Source organism: Chrysoperla carnea, chromosome 1 (assembly GCF_905475395.1).
Source record: "Chrysoperla carnea chromosome 1, inChrCarn1.1, whole genome shotgun sequence".
In the NCBI taxonomy this organism is placed as follows: domain Eukaryota; kingdom Metazoa; phylum Arthropoda; class Insecta; order Neuroptera; family Chrysopidae; genus Chrysoperla; species Chrysoperla carnea.
This window is the reverse complement of record NC_058337.1, coordinates 13,435,605-13,453,231: the sequence shown is the minus strand read 5'-3', so window position 1 is coordinate 13,453,231 and position 17,627 is coordinate 13,435,605.

The window sequence follows — 17,627 nt, the reverse complement described above, 5'->3', positions numbered from 1 at the left end:
AATGTCATCGAATTTTGAAGGTAAGAAAATATTCTAGAAAGTTCAATAATATTATGGAATCCTCTAGAAGGTTGTTAATTTTAGAGAATGTAGGATGTTTCAGAAAATGCGAAATTTTGCAACTTGGCCAGAATATAATTTTTTAAACGATTAAATAATGTTTTAGAAATTTGCGCAATATTATCCATTAGACATCTGCATAAAATCATCCTGAAAGTTCCATAATGTTTGAAAATTTTCTTGAAGGCTCGAGAAGGCTTCCAAATAGTAAAATTTTTTTGAAGGGACATGTTTTTTTACATTTACTCGTTTTAATGCAGAATAAGGAGTCAGAAAATATTTAACTGAGTAACATAAATGAGTATAGGTAGTAAATATGAAAGAAATAATTTAATTGGAAATATACAGTAAGTTTAACGGAACGTTTTTTTAACCGAATGTGCGACGCTAAGGAGTGATATCATGTTGTTATGTTCGTTAGTTTTATATTCCTAATTATTTTCATCTGCTTCAAAGGAATGCCCGTTCAATATCTTTTTTTGGCTCTTAGACATTTGGTTCTGGGGCTGAGCTTCCATGAGAGCGGCTGCATGTTGTAACTACGGGAGAAATTCTTCAGCATACAATTGATACTGATATACATATATTATAAACTGAAACTGTTAATATAACTGATTATAAAATTGAGATAACTTGCTTATATAGATTTAAAACAGAAAGTAGAAGAACTGATCCGTGCCCCTAGACTGCTGACAAGTGTCCATTATGCACAGACGGGACAGAATATTTTCTAGAGGCACTTTGGGATTTTTGGAGGGTAATATAGGTTACTTAAAAACAAATAATCCCAACAAACCAGACTAATTTGATGAAACTTTTCACCTGCCAGACAATCAAGAAAGAGGGAGTGAACAGCTCTATGCATAAATTTGTTGGCAGGTGAAATGAAAGGAGTCTGGTTTTTTGGGGTTATTTGTCGTTAACTACCTATATTACTCTCCAAAAATCTCAAAATGTCTCAAGAACATTTTTAAAATAAAGAAATTTGTCTGAAAAAAATTCAAAGGTTGTTAGGGTGCCGCTATCCTCAGCCAGACCTCGAATATCTTATTTAGGGGTCTTTTAAGGACATTTACAAAATTTCAATGAGGAATCTATCTCAAATTGGTCCCTAGCTCTCTTACTACACTTTTTACTTCACTGCAATGTATTTAAAAAATATTGCATATGTATGAAATATGATTACAGAAACTTTGAAGGTGTATTTTGGCATTAAACTTGTGAAGGTGTATTTTGGAAAAAAAATACGATTGGAAATATCACTTCACTTTCTATCCTTGTTAATCACTTCTGTTGGCTTACGGAGATAGGTAAGAAAATACACCTTCACACCTTACAAGGTTGTGACCTGGAGCGACGAGCGAAACTTAACATATAGGGTTAACATATATTGTATTGAAGCAGATTTTAATATTTTTATGAGCGTACCCGACGACACAGGGTTGGGCAGGGTTGGTTCTCAACACTTAGAAAATATAAGAATGATCACAAAACGCATATTTATCGTAATTTTATCTGATACGATTAAAATGATTTATTTATTTCCTAACATAATATTGACAATTTTTGCCTAATAGCAGCATTCAATTCCATTGTTTTTTGCACTAACTATCATAATCCCTCCCCAGTATTTGAAAGCAAAATTAGTACTCTATAGACTTTTTTGAAGAACGAAATCACGAAATATTAATTATAACTACAAAATTTCTTTATTATTTAACGAAATCCATGTATATATCGCATATTGGATAGGAAGCTTTCTCGTGAATCATTATTTTTGATAATAATACAAATAATTTAAAGTTCAAATATGGTTTTTGAACTTATAATATACATAGTACGATATACATATAATATTATAACTGGTTGTGTTTATATTGTTTCAGATAAATTATTTTGGAATGTAGTAAGTTTGATATTTGCTTTACACAAGAAGTTTACAGTCATTGTGAATAGTTCCATGGAATCTACCAACATAAATGCGATACAAATATTTAGTTTCCAATTTTGAAGAATGTAGCGCTAGAATATGTGATTTTTAAATAGGGTTTTCCATTAAGAATGATAGAACTGGATATTAAAACTAAATAATTTATGTGTATGCAAATTTCATTGTTTCATTAAGAAGTCTCATCCAATTCAATCTTTCATATTTTAGGGTTAGTTATTAATTCTTAAAATGGCATGCAGTAGAAAATGGGAGAACGTTTTCTGTCATCATCTCCCGGTCTATATGTGGGACGAGAAATTTGTGATAGCTTTAGCTTCGAAACAAACCGTTTTCGAATCCATGCTTATATGAACAATTTGTTGGTGTTCATATCCACTTTTCGTTGTTTTTCATTTGGTGACACGAATGAATTCTTTTGTATTTAGATTCTTATTTGTATACCACCTGTATATCTGGTATATGTGTACTAATCTCAATATTTTTGCATTACATACAAGGTATTATGAAATCTTAACACTTGTGTATGACAACCAATTAGACAACCAATTTCAATCCTCTTGAAAATGTATTAATTTTACATAAATAAAATACGTGTGAAAGAAACATTCGAAGAACGAAATGTGGAAATCCGGGTGTGTTTATGACAAGGTGTAAAACGAGAGAAAACTAGGAGGGTATTATATTCATTTCTTGACAATTTTTGAGATAATGTGTTTCCAAATGAAGATTCATACAAAAATTTTTTTTACGACATGAAGCTCGGTAAAAATTCAAAAAAATTTAATCTTGATTAATAGTAATTAATCCACCAAATTTTATCAAAAATTGTTCAAGGGAGCCGAAAAATTTTTGATCAGACTTTTGACAAAACCTGAAGCTTTTTTAGAAACGGAGCTTCCTTTTCCTACTTTAATTATCATTTGTAAATTTTGCTCTTACATATTATTTTATAATGGTGACGAAAACTTTCCCGCCTGGATCTGGAGATCATGAATATCCTGGTTGTAGGAGTCAATCATATCGAATAGAGGTCACTCATGTCGAATTTTTTCTAAATTGGATTTCAAATGCATCAATTTCGATATTTGAAGTTTTTGCAATAATCGATTTTCAATTCTCTGATGGACTAGGGAAGCTTAACGCCATAATTGTGAAGGTCATTTCCATTACTTTTATCTAATAATGATATAGTTGCTTTCAAATACATCCAAATTTTTTACCTAGGATTTTTAAAGTCTCTGATCCCTAACTTGATTTTCCATATATGACCCACGGACCTAATGTTTAACAATACTTGATTTTAGAGATTACTCACTACTGTTTCCTTTTCTTAGATGCACCTAAGCGCACGTATTGATTCCCAGTTTAAAATTCAAATAAAGTACATAATCAACAAATTTTGATCTTCAAATCAATCAGATAATCATTTGTACACCACTCCCCTCCAAATATTATGTACATCTTGAATAACACTTTTGGTTCCAATTTAAGACGAATTTACAAAAAAAAAAGGAAATGAGATTTGCAATCAGATCAGTATGTTATACTCATATTAAGCGATCTCAAAAATCTACGAGTAACAGTTTCATATTCAACTTAAAACAAGATTTATTGAACTCGGATAACGTGGGCACTAATCATATCTAAAGAAAAAAAGTGCAAACGAACCAGTGCATTTCGATCTGTTTTACTGCCCAGAAATTTGTCCTTTCATCCTTTTTTATGTTCATTTGCTGCATCTACTAAAAAAGGTATTCTCTAATTTTAGGTTTCTACCTTGAAAGTTTCGGCTATGTTTTGCCTAAAATTCAATTTAAAAATAGGTTTATTAACGTAGATTATTTAACAAAAAGACAGCTACTTATGGAAATGTAGCTCTTAAATTAAATATAAAACGTATCAATAGTAAAAGAACTTAAAAATAAATTTGATGGAAACGTGATATAAATTGATAGGCAGTATATTTTCTAAAAATGTGGAAAAATAAACTAAATTTAACGTTTCATTGGTTCGGTTAGGGTGTGAAATATATCCTCTATATATATACTTAGTCAAGTAGTAATAATGTATGTTTTCAATCTGAAAATTTCATTTTAAGTTATCAACGGTTCTAAAGTACCACTTTCATATAAAAACAAGCATTATTAATTTTTGGCCTGATAAGATCGGAGAGATGTGTAGACGAATTGACACTACCAAATTGCTCCCACAAAAATAGACAGATCATTCAAATCTGCAAAGAACACATAAGTAGTAATATATGAGTTTTTTCGTGCATATTACCGTACATGAATACATGAACATATTACCTAACGTTAATAAATATTAAAGATCTTTCGGTTCGTTATTTTACTATTAGTGGAGAGCCGTAAGATTTATATCTCGGAATCCAAGGACAGTCAATGAATTTTTATAAAAATTGTGCGACTGCATTGTTAAAGCTTACTTAAAGAAGTTAAAAGCCAAAATCTGTTTTGAGCCTGTTGGAGGTACCTAAATAAAGTTAATTGGAAAGCGGCAGACATTAATTTAAGTTCCCGTGGTAAACTCATCAGTTTTTGTGCTGAATAACACATAAAAAGAAAGGTCCGAGAAACTGTGTTTTCATCATGACTCCGTCAATTTTCATGCAAATGACTTGAAACTTTTTTCATTTCATGGTTTTTTAGAGTACTTTAAAAAGTGTACGATCTAATTTTTTCAAAAAAAAGTCAAATTTTTCTATTATTTGACGTTAAATATTCTGAATTTCAGTCGCCAATAGCTTGGAATCGCCATTGGCTTTTGAAATATGTTTCAATGACACTTTTTGCTAAGACTTCATTCCTATATTGATTTCCGTTGTCATTTTTAGCATCAACTTTTCCACCTCCGAGAAATGGTGGCTCCCAACCGTGGGGCAAGATCGCATAAATTTATGCTTTAGACTTCTTTAAGTAAGTTTAAAATAATCGCACAGTTTTTATAAAGATTAATCGACTGGCCCGAAATTTTAAGATATTTACACCTTACGGCTCTCTGTTCTGTCTATATACTACATTTTATATATCAGTCTTCGGGTAAAACTGTTCATGTGGATAAAAATCCAAAAAAAAAACTAGTTGGGGTGTAAAGCCGACTTAACCGACACTTTTTATATTTTAATTTTACCCACAAAATTTGTTCTATTTGGAACGTAATCGTTTGCGTATATGGAGATCGTGTGACGTTACCATTCGATTACTTATGTATCATGTTCTTAAGCTTGTATGTATAATATAACAGTCCACTCAGAATAGGTGAAAATCAATGAAATGTAAAAAGCAGCAATACCACCTATGTCAAGTTTTAGTTTAAAATATTCAGTCAACAAATTTTCATATACTCAGAGAAAAAGTTTGATTTTGAAGAAAATATCGATTTTCCGCAGCTTTTTAGAAATAACTCAATTATTCAAAAACTATTCATTTAAGGGTAAAAACCTAACTATGCATGTTAAGCACTCCAGTAGAAAGTTGTTGTTGTTGTAGAGCAAGCATGGGCGAGTTAAGTCACCATTGTTATGGTGACTTCGATATTTAACCCAGCGTCAGAGATGGTTAAAGATAGCGAAAAATGCAATTCAAAGAAGTTTCATAGAGTATTTTTTATACTTATAAACCAGTTTTCATGCAAAAATTAGCAATTTTCATTTTTTCAGTATTTTAGTACAAATTCATTATAAGTTTATGGAAATATTTGAATACATAACACTATTCAATTATCAATTTGTCCAGTTTTTACATTCCATAGCACACTTGTTATAAAAGTTTATTTTTAATTTTATAACTAGTGTGCTGTGGTATGTAAAAACTGGAAAAATTGATAATTTAATAGTCTTATGTATTCAAATATTTCCATAAACTAATGATTATGATTGATTGTAGAGAGCTTTACTTTGTGGAACTCCATAATAGGTTTTGAAGAAATAACTTCCAAATTTTCTTTGCTTAGTTTTATTAAAATTGCTAATTTTCGCATGAAAATTGGGATATGGGTATAAAAAAATACTTTAAGCAACTTCTTCGAATTACATTTTTCGATATCTTTAACCATCTGTGACGCTAGGCAAAATATTCAAAATCAGCCCTTTTTGTCAATTTGTAGTAGGCTGAGTTTAAAATTCCGATTTTGGTAAAGTATCTTAAATGTGACCTGTATGACTGTGCAAAATTTCAAATTGAATATTAATTAATATTATTATTATTTACTATAAATAACGAAAATATGAAGGTGTCTTCATTTTAAATGCGATACGCTGTACATAAACGACTGTGACTATCTAAGAAAGACCATCGTTCTTTACTTACATGATGTAAGAAAACAAACGATTGCGTAATCAACTCTGTCTATACATGGTACCTCAACAAGTAACTCAGTCAATTGTTTGTTTTCACTTGTTTTCCCTAAAATGCATAGGTTTGTGGTGTTAACAATTAACACACACATACAGTACTATATTAAAAACAAATGTAATCTTTACAATTCCAAAAAGAAATAAACAATATCATTTTATATTACGTAAACAACAATAGAAAACATTTCATACAAATAAAATATATACAATGTATACAATGGAACATACGTGACAGTTCTAGAATTTGCTAGGCGGTACGATAACAATCGATTATAACTATATGAACGACAGTGTGCGATACCGAGGAGACAGTTTACAATAAGAGAGATTACTATACACGTGAGATTACAATAAGTGAGATGACAAAACAAACTATTCAAGTTAACTACGGTCAAGTTTTGTCGTCTATCATCAAAGTAACATTAAAATAAAAGTATTACGAATTATATATTATATTTGTATGTAGTAAAAAAGCTTAACAATAAAAATTCGTATAATTAATTGAGTTTAGACAGTTCAATTTTTTATTACACAAATTTGATTACGTTAAGCCCGCTACAAGTTCTTACATGTAAAAAACTAAAAATTTGGCCTTAAAGTCATTGCTCTTTGACTGGTTACAATTCTGCGATATTTTATCTTAGTTGAGTGAACTAACTGTTAGTCATTCGTATAATATAAGAGTACTTCGTTTATAGTAGTATCGTAACTAATATATTGGTTTTAACTGCATTTGACATACAAAGATGAAGATGAAACACACGTATTCTATAATATTATTACTGGGAATTATTTATTTATGCTTAATTTAAAATAACGTGTATTAAGAGGATTTGATGTTAAAAATTAATGTAGAATTTTTATCGACTGTTCTAATTTTGAAATCATTTGGAACAAAATAAAAATGAATGTTTGTTACTTAAAAATTTACTGTTTATAATAACGGGTTTTGTCCCTGTTGAAAAAAAAAAGCAGTTGGATATACTCCAAGAACATATGCCATGTATTTTTCAGATTTTGACGGTATCATAAACTACGTTCATTAATTTTATCGAAAATTTTAATATTACTAGATATTTTGAAAAAGTTTTGATACATTTATGACTCATAATATTATGTCTACCCTTACAATAAGGCGTGTTTATTAAAACATAAACATAGTTTTTCTATGGTTAAAATTACCTGATTAGCCTATTTCCGTCCCACCGTGAACACAATAGCTCAAAAAAGAAAACAAATATTTAGCTGAAATTTTTATAGCGTGCTCAATATGTAAAAAGTGAGTTTGAATTCGTAAGCGAGCAACATTGGATCTTGGGTCCATAGGACCTATATTTTAAACCGTTGGAGATAGAAATAAATATTCAAATATAAAAAAATATTCTTTATTAAAATGTTTCAAAGAAAAACTTTTGTTTGAAACATTTCTTCGTAAACATTCCTGTTTACCCCTGACGGCGTAGATAAGGAAAAAACATTGGAAATAAGTGCGAGTGAGATGGACATACGAATTGTCTATAGTATGTATTAAACAGTACACAAACATTAATAGTGTTATACTAAAATTTTCGAATCTTTCGAAACCCAAAACAAATAGCGGATGAAAGGCTGCCATAATTGTGTTGGTTTTTTAAGCTTTTCTAATTCATTAAAATTTAATGCAAGCACTGAAATTCAACACCTTCTATACAGGGTATTTCAATAGTTACCTCAGTCAATTGTTTGATTTCACTTCTTGATATTCCGTTGCGTGTTCGAAATTTCAAGGTTGAAATTGTAAGGAAAAATCGCCTGTAAATGTAATTTCCATTTTTAAATTTCAAATACAAGACTCGTAATAGTTTCTTGTTTTGAATGTCAAAATCGAAGATAACTTTGTAAATATTCAAATTTATAAGACAGCATTTGCAGCATTATACCCGTGGCATTGGAAATGGTGCTCGTTGATTCGATAAGTGCTGCGCGGCTTGATTAAGTGAGAAAAATTCGCTCCAATGCAACTTCTGTTGGACACTATGCAAGCAATATGTACTTACTCATAATTTTAATAACCTGATCTACTAAAATTCCTTTCTTATGATTCATTCTATTCATTCTTATGCTGGAGTTTTAAACTTTCTTTTAATTGAATTCTACTCGTCAAACTTCATGCGTCATAAGTTTTCTTTTTGTGCGAAAAGTGTAAGGTCAAAACCCAAGGTACAATATTTATATGAACGATTACGGATAATATAAATTTACTAGCTGTTAAACCCGCTTCGCTGGGTTGTTTTTGCACATTTAAATATCAAAATTGTTAAATGAAAGACTTTTTTTTAATTCTCTCTGTGTGTACGGAACAGTAAGATTTTTTTGGCCGATCCCAATATTATGTCTACACTCTCTGTGTGTACGGAAACGTAAGGGAAAGATCGATAGAAACCCATGGAACATTCCAGAATATTCGAGAAAGTTCTAGAAAATTTGATAGAAATCCATAGAACATTCCAGAATGTTCGAGAAAATTCTAGAAAATTCGATAAAAATCCATAGAACATTCCATAATGTTCGAGAAAATTTGACAGAAACCCATGGAACATTACAGATTGTTCGAGAAAGTTTGATAAAATTCAATAAAAATCCATACAACATTCGAGAATATTCGAGAAAGTTCTAGAAAATTCGATAGAAATCCATAGAACATTCCAGAATTTTCGAGAAAAATCGAAAGACATTTGCGCCAGTAGCGCCATCTAGTGAAAATTGTACTATTGACAGTGGCGCCATCTATTGAAAATTATTAGAACTAAAAAATCGAAATACTTTGCGCCAGTAGCGCCATCTAGTGAAACTTGTACTATTGACAGTGGCGCCATCTATTGAAAATTATTAGAACTATTTTCTATGAATTCCTAGATCATTTTTAATTCCACCCCCACCAAACTCCCTTATTCAGAAAGCACCCCCACCAAACTCCCTTATTCACAATGGGAGCCTACGGGCTACCCAATGACATAATCCAGTACCGAAGGTCAATGGTTAGTTTTAGGGAAAATCGGGGACATACAAACAAACACTCTCTTTATATATATATAGATTTAATTTAGATGTTATATGATGTAAAATAATTAGTGATAAAATATTAGTAATAAATCACGTGATCCTTTATCATTATCCAATGAAAATCTATTTCTATGTAAACAATATTATTTATTATACATATATAATATACACTATATGCTTTTAATTCTAACTACAACACCGTAACTGAGGCAAACAAGACATGGAAGCATCATGGTATTATTCTATGTGAATGTTTATAATCTCGTTTATAAATCGAATACAAAAGAAAATTATAACATATAACGTTTAATGTTGTCGCTATACATTTTAAACTATAGTAACTTCTATACTACTCGTAATTAATTACCCAAATATTATATTTCCAAGAAAATGAAACATAATAACCTTCAAAGTTTCATGTACTGTATTGTCAATAAAAATCGGTTCAGATGGGTATAAGAAAGAGCTCATCACAGAAAAATACACCAATCGAACACCTTTAACTTTTAAAGTAACAAGTGAAAACAAACAATAGACTGAGTTAATTGTTGAAATACCATGTATAGACAGTGTTGATTACATTGTCACATTATACATACATACATGTCACACATACATAACTGATATTCCCATTTAATACATACTATACAATTTGCGCATAATTTGCGCTCTCACGGGTAAACAGTGATGTTTACGAAAAAATGCTTCAAACAGAAGACAAATTTACCAAGGACTACTAAGTTTAGTCCCAAGTTTTTAACGCTTAAAAATATTGATACTATGAACAAAATTTTGGTATAGGTGTTCATAAAATCACCTAATTAGTCCATTTCCGGTTGTCTATCTGTCGTCTGTCAGTCTGTCATCACGATTACTACGAAAAGAGATACCAAGTTGAAATTTTTATAGCGTGCTAAGGACGTAAAAAGTGAGGTCCAGTTCGCCAATGAGCAACATAGGTCAAGTGGGTCTTGGGTCCGTAGGACCCATCTTGTTAACCGTAAGAGATAGAACAAAAGTTTAAATATAAAAAAACTTCCTTATAAAAAAAGAAACATTTTTTCATTTTACATTTTTTCGTAAACATAACTGTTTACCCGTGCGACATGTATGTATGTGTAATGTGACATGGTATTTCAACAATTAACTCAGTCAATTGTTTCTTTTCACTTGTTTAAATTTAAACTTTTGTTCTATCTCTATCGGTTTTTTAATGATAAACTGAATAGATGTATATTTAAACAGTACTTAATTCCCGCCATTTAAAAAAAAATATTTCGCTGTGCCTTACTACAGGGGTTTTTTTTGGATAACATTTCATGTTCAGTAGAGTTGCCTTTCTACTTATGTAATAAATTATAATCTGTGTTAAACGTCCCCAAAGAAAATACTGTAGAGATAAATTGTAGAGAAACTCTTTTTCACTGTTTTTTTTTTTTTTTAAACAAAAGAAACCTATTTAAAAATACCCTTCTCTCAATCTTTTCCGAGTTGATTATCAAAATCCGGTAGACTTACCTAACCCAATAAAATCTATCATGAATTTTTAAGTTTTTAATGCATCAACCACGTTTTGCTTTTAGATACATACGAAAACACAGAACATTCTTTTTCTCTCAGACTAATTATTTTAAAACATTTAAAGTTTTAGTGTTAGTTGTAAGTTTGTGTATGTAACATGAAATAAAGATCGTATACCTAAGTTTAAATAAATCTTATATGATATTGCAGTATGTATGTATGTGATGGTGAAGAAAACGAAACCATTCGTTATTTAAAGAACAAAATCTAGATAAATGTGTCTGCAATGTTGCAATATTTTCTCTGTAACATGTAAAAATAATTGATTTGAAAACATTTATCTTTTGATAGGCAACTAACATATACCATCCTACTCGAACTCGTATATAGGTATATTATTATAAATACAATACAACCAATAGCTTATACCAGCTTATGTCTTGTTATAAATAACGTACTTAATGACGGATAAATCAAATTAAATGATTCATTATTTCATTGATTATACGTGAATACTGTATTATAAATTTCTGTTTTGTTATACAGGGAGGACGATTTTAATCTATTATAGCTCTAATATCTAGTTTTGTAGTTAACCAATCAAAAAATAACTTGCAGAGTCTGAAAGGGTACTTTTAAAAGCTAACGATTTTCGAAGAAATGTTTTAAATAACATTTTTTTTAATGATTTTTAGTAAATTTTATTTTCTGATTTATAGTGAATCTGAAGTACACTAACTAATTTGTCACAAAAGCAAGTGAAAACAAACAATTGACTGAGTTACTTGTTGAAATGCCATGCATGGACAGTGTCGATAATTCTATCACATTACCTATACATACATGTCACACATACGTAACTGCTATCCCCATATAATACATACTATACAATTTCCGCCTAATTTGTGCCCTCACGGGTAAACAGTGATGTTTACGAAAAAATGTTTCAAACAAAAGTTGTTTATTTTTTGATAAAGAAGATTTTTTACGTTTAAACTTTTGTTCAATCCCTAACGGTTTACAAGATAGCTAATAGGTCAAGACCCAATTGACCTATGTTGCTCATTTTTTAAACTTAACCTCACTTTTTGCGTCCTGAGTACGTTGTAAAAATTTCAGCTTGATATCTTTTTGCGTTTTTGAGTTATCGTGTTGGCAGACAGAGGGACATACCGACAGACGGGCAAACGGACAGACGGACAGACAACCGAAATTGGACTAGGTGATTTTATAAACAACTATACCAAATTTTTGTTCATGATACTTCAATGAACTTCGATAGCCTAATGACGTACAAACCATAAGTTTTGGTTTCTAATGATAACTTTCGTATAATAAATCATAGTATCGTGGACAAAATGTTAAATAATATTAGTTTTATATCTACAATAGATGACCCGGTGAACTTCGTTTCATCTACAATTTATTTAGTTATAACTATTAAATAATACCTCAATAATATATTCAAATACCTGTTCACAATTCTAGATAAATATGGTGGGAGTGCAAATATCATAGTAGTACATAGGGATATGTAATGTAATGCATTATTTATATGCCTTTCCACCATTTATTGAATTTAATATTTTTCTTAAATTTTATAATGTTCCGCTCAACTTCCCTGATTTTTTTCCTTCGCACCAACCTTTTCCTAGCAATAATTAACACAACAACAAAAAGAATGAAAATGGTTCAATCAGTTCTCAAGTTATAGCGCGACCTGGAAAATAGATGTTCATTTATAAAAACTATATATATATATAGATTTTGTAAAAATAATTCAGCCTCTGTGATTACAAATTAAACATCGAATGTATAATTCAATACTATTATCAAAATTGAAAATTCTCTATGCAGGAAATATGACATATTTACTTTTTAAGCCGGTTTGATAATTTTAAACCAAAACTTACAAAAGTGTGTTAAAATATAAAAATCTTAGATCGAAGTATAAAAATATTCCTGTGTTGAAATGATAATAGATATGTCCTGTTTAGGCCAATTTTTCAATATTAACCCATGTATTTTCGGATTTAAACAAGTTTTTAAGAATAAATTTCACGTATTCAAATAATGAAACCATATACATACTAGAAACTGATTTATTTTCGTTATTGTTCGAGTTGAATAATGATAGCAAAAAAAAAAAAAAAAACTCAGAAAAATATATTACGCTCATGTATGTGTATCTCATGAAGTATGATAAAAGTTATGATTACAATTGAAAAAATGTAAACAATGGAATTTGAAAACGTGTAGAAAGTCTTTTGTGTTTCCTCCTGCCTGTCGCATGTATAATGTAGTACTTGTTTATTCTAGTTTTAGTTAAGAATTTATATTGCTCTATAATTACAATCTCTGAGAGAAACTTATAACATAAAAATAAAGTTCAAAAACTAAAACCCCGACGATAACAGAATCGCGCTCTTAAAAGTATGAAAACAAGAACATATATTCATCTGAAATTGTGATGATAAGCAAAATCGTCATTACAGTCGGGGGACCTCTAAGATTAAAAAGTTTTTAAAACAAAACGAAATAGAGGTCCCCAACTGTAATGACGATTTTACTTATCATAAAAATTTCAGAGGAACATTTATTCTTGTTTTCATTTAAGAGCGCGATTCTATAATCGTCGGGGTCTTACTTTTTGAACTTTATTTTATTTAAACTATTTTGGGACTATAATTTCGTGAGAAAGTATAACATCATCTATAACTATCATTAAATCGAAATTTGTTTTTCAATCATGTCCTCTAGCGGGCGTAGGACAAGTTGAAGACCTCATCTTCTTGAAGAAATTTTTTTTCTGGGGCATCCAAAGTCGATGCATCCAAAGTTGAGGCCCCGAGCAGGAATTACATGCCCAAACTATTTCTTATATGATATTTCATTTGTGGAATATTTTTCAACGAGTTCTCTAGTCTGCATCCACTTAATCACCTGCATCCACATAAATTACCTACCTTAGTCCGTTTTGCATCCACCGAATACAAAGTTCATTATGTTTGCTGGACTAGGTAATTGTGAGTGTGCACGCAACAAAAATTTTTTTGGGGTAATTAAATTCCATATTGAAAAATTTTGGAAAAATAAATTAGTATTGCTACCAGAGTCCCCGTATTTTTAACACTAACCACTAACAGAAAATCTTATTTCAGTCGAAGTTCAAATACGAAATATTCCAAACCATCAATGCCAATTATAATTCAACGACCCGGTATTTGTTTCTATAACAGTTTTTCATTATTGTAATTTTCTTTTATACGAAATAATCTAGAAATGGTGGAAATTGAAAATTGATAAAATAAACAATTTTGTTACAGGACAGTCAAAAATTTTGACATGAAGTAATTACATAGTTTGAAACAAAGAAAATGTATTTTTAAATTCGATTTGTGCCAATTATAAAACAATATAAATAAACAGAAAAATCTGTATGTGACTTTAGAAGTGATGCTAATGGATTATTACCCACCGTAAAAATAAGTACAAAAAATTAAGTTTCTTGTAAAGCTTTTTAATACATCCATAAGTTTTAAAAATGTTACAAGAGACTTGCACAATAGTTTATAAATATATTCAACCAAATATGGATTGCAAATTTTAAAATAAATGCTTACCTAAATAACATTCCACACAGCCTTAACCGCAATTTAAAATATGAAAACAATTTATATGTCACAAAATACAAATGGTTTCCAAATTAAATATTAACAATATGTTTTCCCATTGTAGTAAATGTAACCGACAAAAAGACTTAGTTTGGTAGATTTGCTAGATTTACTTTGGCATTTTGTTTTCTGATCCATCTTTCTAGAAAAAAATATTTCAAAAGTTTCGACAACTGGTACAAATGGGGCTGAGTAGCGATATAAAGCTGCTTTTTTGGTACTTTTTTTGCTTTCGAAACGTAGTTTCACACTCTTTTGGATTTTTTTCAATAATTTTTCATAGGGCTCGCAAGGCGAAGCTACCTACAAATTTTCATCCTTCTTTATGGTGAGATTTTCAAAAACGTCTTTATGGTGAGATTTTGTCAACCTTGAGGTTTTCGGGTCACTCGGGTCAAATTGTATCTTTTAAAGATCGCTATAACAAAGAAATCCAACGTCTCTAAAGGTTCTGGTGTCTAAAAGAAGTCCTAAGAAAAATTTTTCTTTAAGTCTTAACATATGGATGTCAAACTTGGATCTAACAGACATGATTAGTAATAAACTGGATTACCGCCAGAGAAGAATGGGACGCTGTATTCTCAATACTACCCGGAGAGATAAAATTAGAAATAAGGAGATACGTTCAAAAACACAAACTCACTCAGCAAAGTTTATTACTAAAAAGCTAAAGTGCACCCGGACAGGACACATTTTACGATCAAAAACCGATCGGTGGGCAAAGCGAATTATATTCTGGCCACCAAGAATGAACAGTAGAAATTGTGGGAGACAACGTAAGAGATGGTCGGATGAGTTTAGAAACTACGGTGGAAATACATGTTCGAGAATTGCTACTGGCAAACAAGAGTTGAGTAACGCATTGGAAATTCGGCCCTTAATGTGGTTACATTTGAAAAATTGGTGTATTAGCCTGCACAACTTTGCATTTCCCTACAATTATTCTTATTTCTTTACTTTTTCTTTTGTGAAAAGAAAAGCCGTTGTCCATTTATTGGGATCAAGGCTTATTATTATTATTATCTTCTTCTTATGGTTACATCACAGCAATTTTATAAACCGACCACGTGGAAATAATTAAGCTAAAGCATAGAACTACAATTTTCAAAATTTTAGCCATTAAAGCATTAAGTTTTTTCCCATAATAATTTTACTGTACCGTTTCTTATCTTGACATGATTATTCATTCCAATGGTATATTGTAATATTTGAAAAAAAAAAATAAAAATAGAATAATAAAGTTGAAGTAAATTAGTTGTAGCACATGGTAGGTATATTTCATAAGTTATATAGGTTTTTATGTGTTCATGTTGTTTTTTATAAGTATGCTAGTTTTATGCTCTCTGAATAATATATGGTACGTTGAGAGTTATATTGTTTTGAATTAGCTACCTTCTATCTACCTATTAACTCAGAGTTCTAGCTTCTAGTTAACTTCGTAGTCTTCATTTTCACTAAGTAATAACTAGCTCGGTAGTTAGTTTACATAATAATAATTATCACTTGGTTCCACACTACCATGTACTTACTATACGTATATTGTAACTACCATACTGTGTTGGTCGAGTATATGTATGTATGCATGTATGTATGAAGATATTATCAAGTATGTATACCAAGAAAAATTTACATTTGAAATATTCAATCAAGTCTCGTTAACGTACAGTAGAAAAATTTATTTTAGAACCTTCAACGAAATTTTTACTTTATAGGTCTTCTGGTTCAAAAATATCATTTAATCGTTATACTTAAAACTATAGAGAATATTTTGCTGCATTAAATTACAGGAGTTAATTTTTTTTATACCATGTATATATGAAATATACATAGTATATTAAGTTTCGTCCCAAGTTTGTAACGATTAAAAATATTGATGCTACGAAAAAAATTTTGGTGTAGGTGTTCATAGAATCACCTAATTAATCCATTTCCGGTTGTCCGTCCGTCCGTCCGTCCGTCCGTCTGTGGTCACGATAACTCAAAAACGAAAAAATATATCGATCTGAAATTTTTACAGCGTACTCAGGACGTAAAAAGTGAGGTCTAGTTCGTAAATGAGCATCATAGGTCAATTGGGTCTTGGGTCCGTAGGACCCATCTTGTAAACCGTTAGAGATAGAACAAAAGTTTAAATGTAAAAAATGTTCCTTATAAATAAATAAAAAACTTTTGTTTGAAACATTTTTTTGTAAACATCACTGTTTACCCACGAGGGCGTTAATTAGGTGCAAATTTTATAGTATGTATTAATATAGGAATATCAGTTGTGTGTGTGTCTATTTAAAAGTGAATATCTTTTGTTATTTACGTGACGTCAAAAAAACAAACGATTGCGCATCAACACTGTCTATAAATGGTATTTCAACAATTAACTCAGTCAATTGTTTGTTTTCACTTGTTTTAAATAGTTTCAGTATCACGCACTGAATGTAAATACACAAAATCCTTACAAAAAAAAGGATAATGCCTCCATTTTAAGGAAAACCGTTTTGGGCTATATCTCCATAACCGTGCATTTTAGACCAAAAATGGTAATAATCTTTATTGTAGATAATTAAATTTCGTGTATTTTTTGTATCACAAACTAACTTTTTTTTATTGTATCACTAACCGTCTATGACGATTTAATGATTGATTATTTGACCTTTAAGACAAAAATGCTATTCCTTAAAAGATAAGTCAAATTTTTTTTTGAAATAAACAAAATTCTAAGGGTTTGCAGGTAAGAAAGCAAATTATTTATTGTTAATTATGTCACTAACATTAACATTTTTCATATATTTATTGAATTTTTATCAATAAAATATGTATACTTCTTTTTTATTAATCTTATACTCCGTGGTTGCAACATTAAACGTGTTATTAATTCATAAATATTAATTTTAGAAAGAAAAGTTTCAAGCAAAAGTTTTAGAAAATTTATAGATTTAAAAGTTAAGTTATTAACATTTTATTGTTTAAACAAATATTAGAAGATATATCGGTCAAATAATCAATAAGTAAA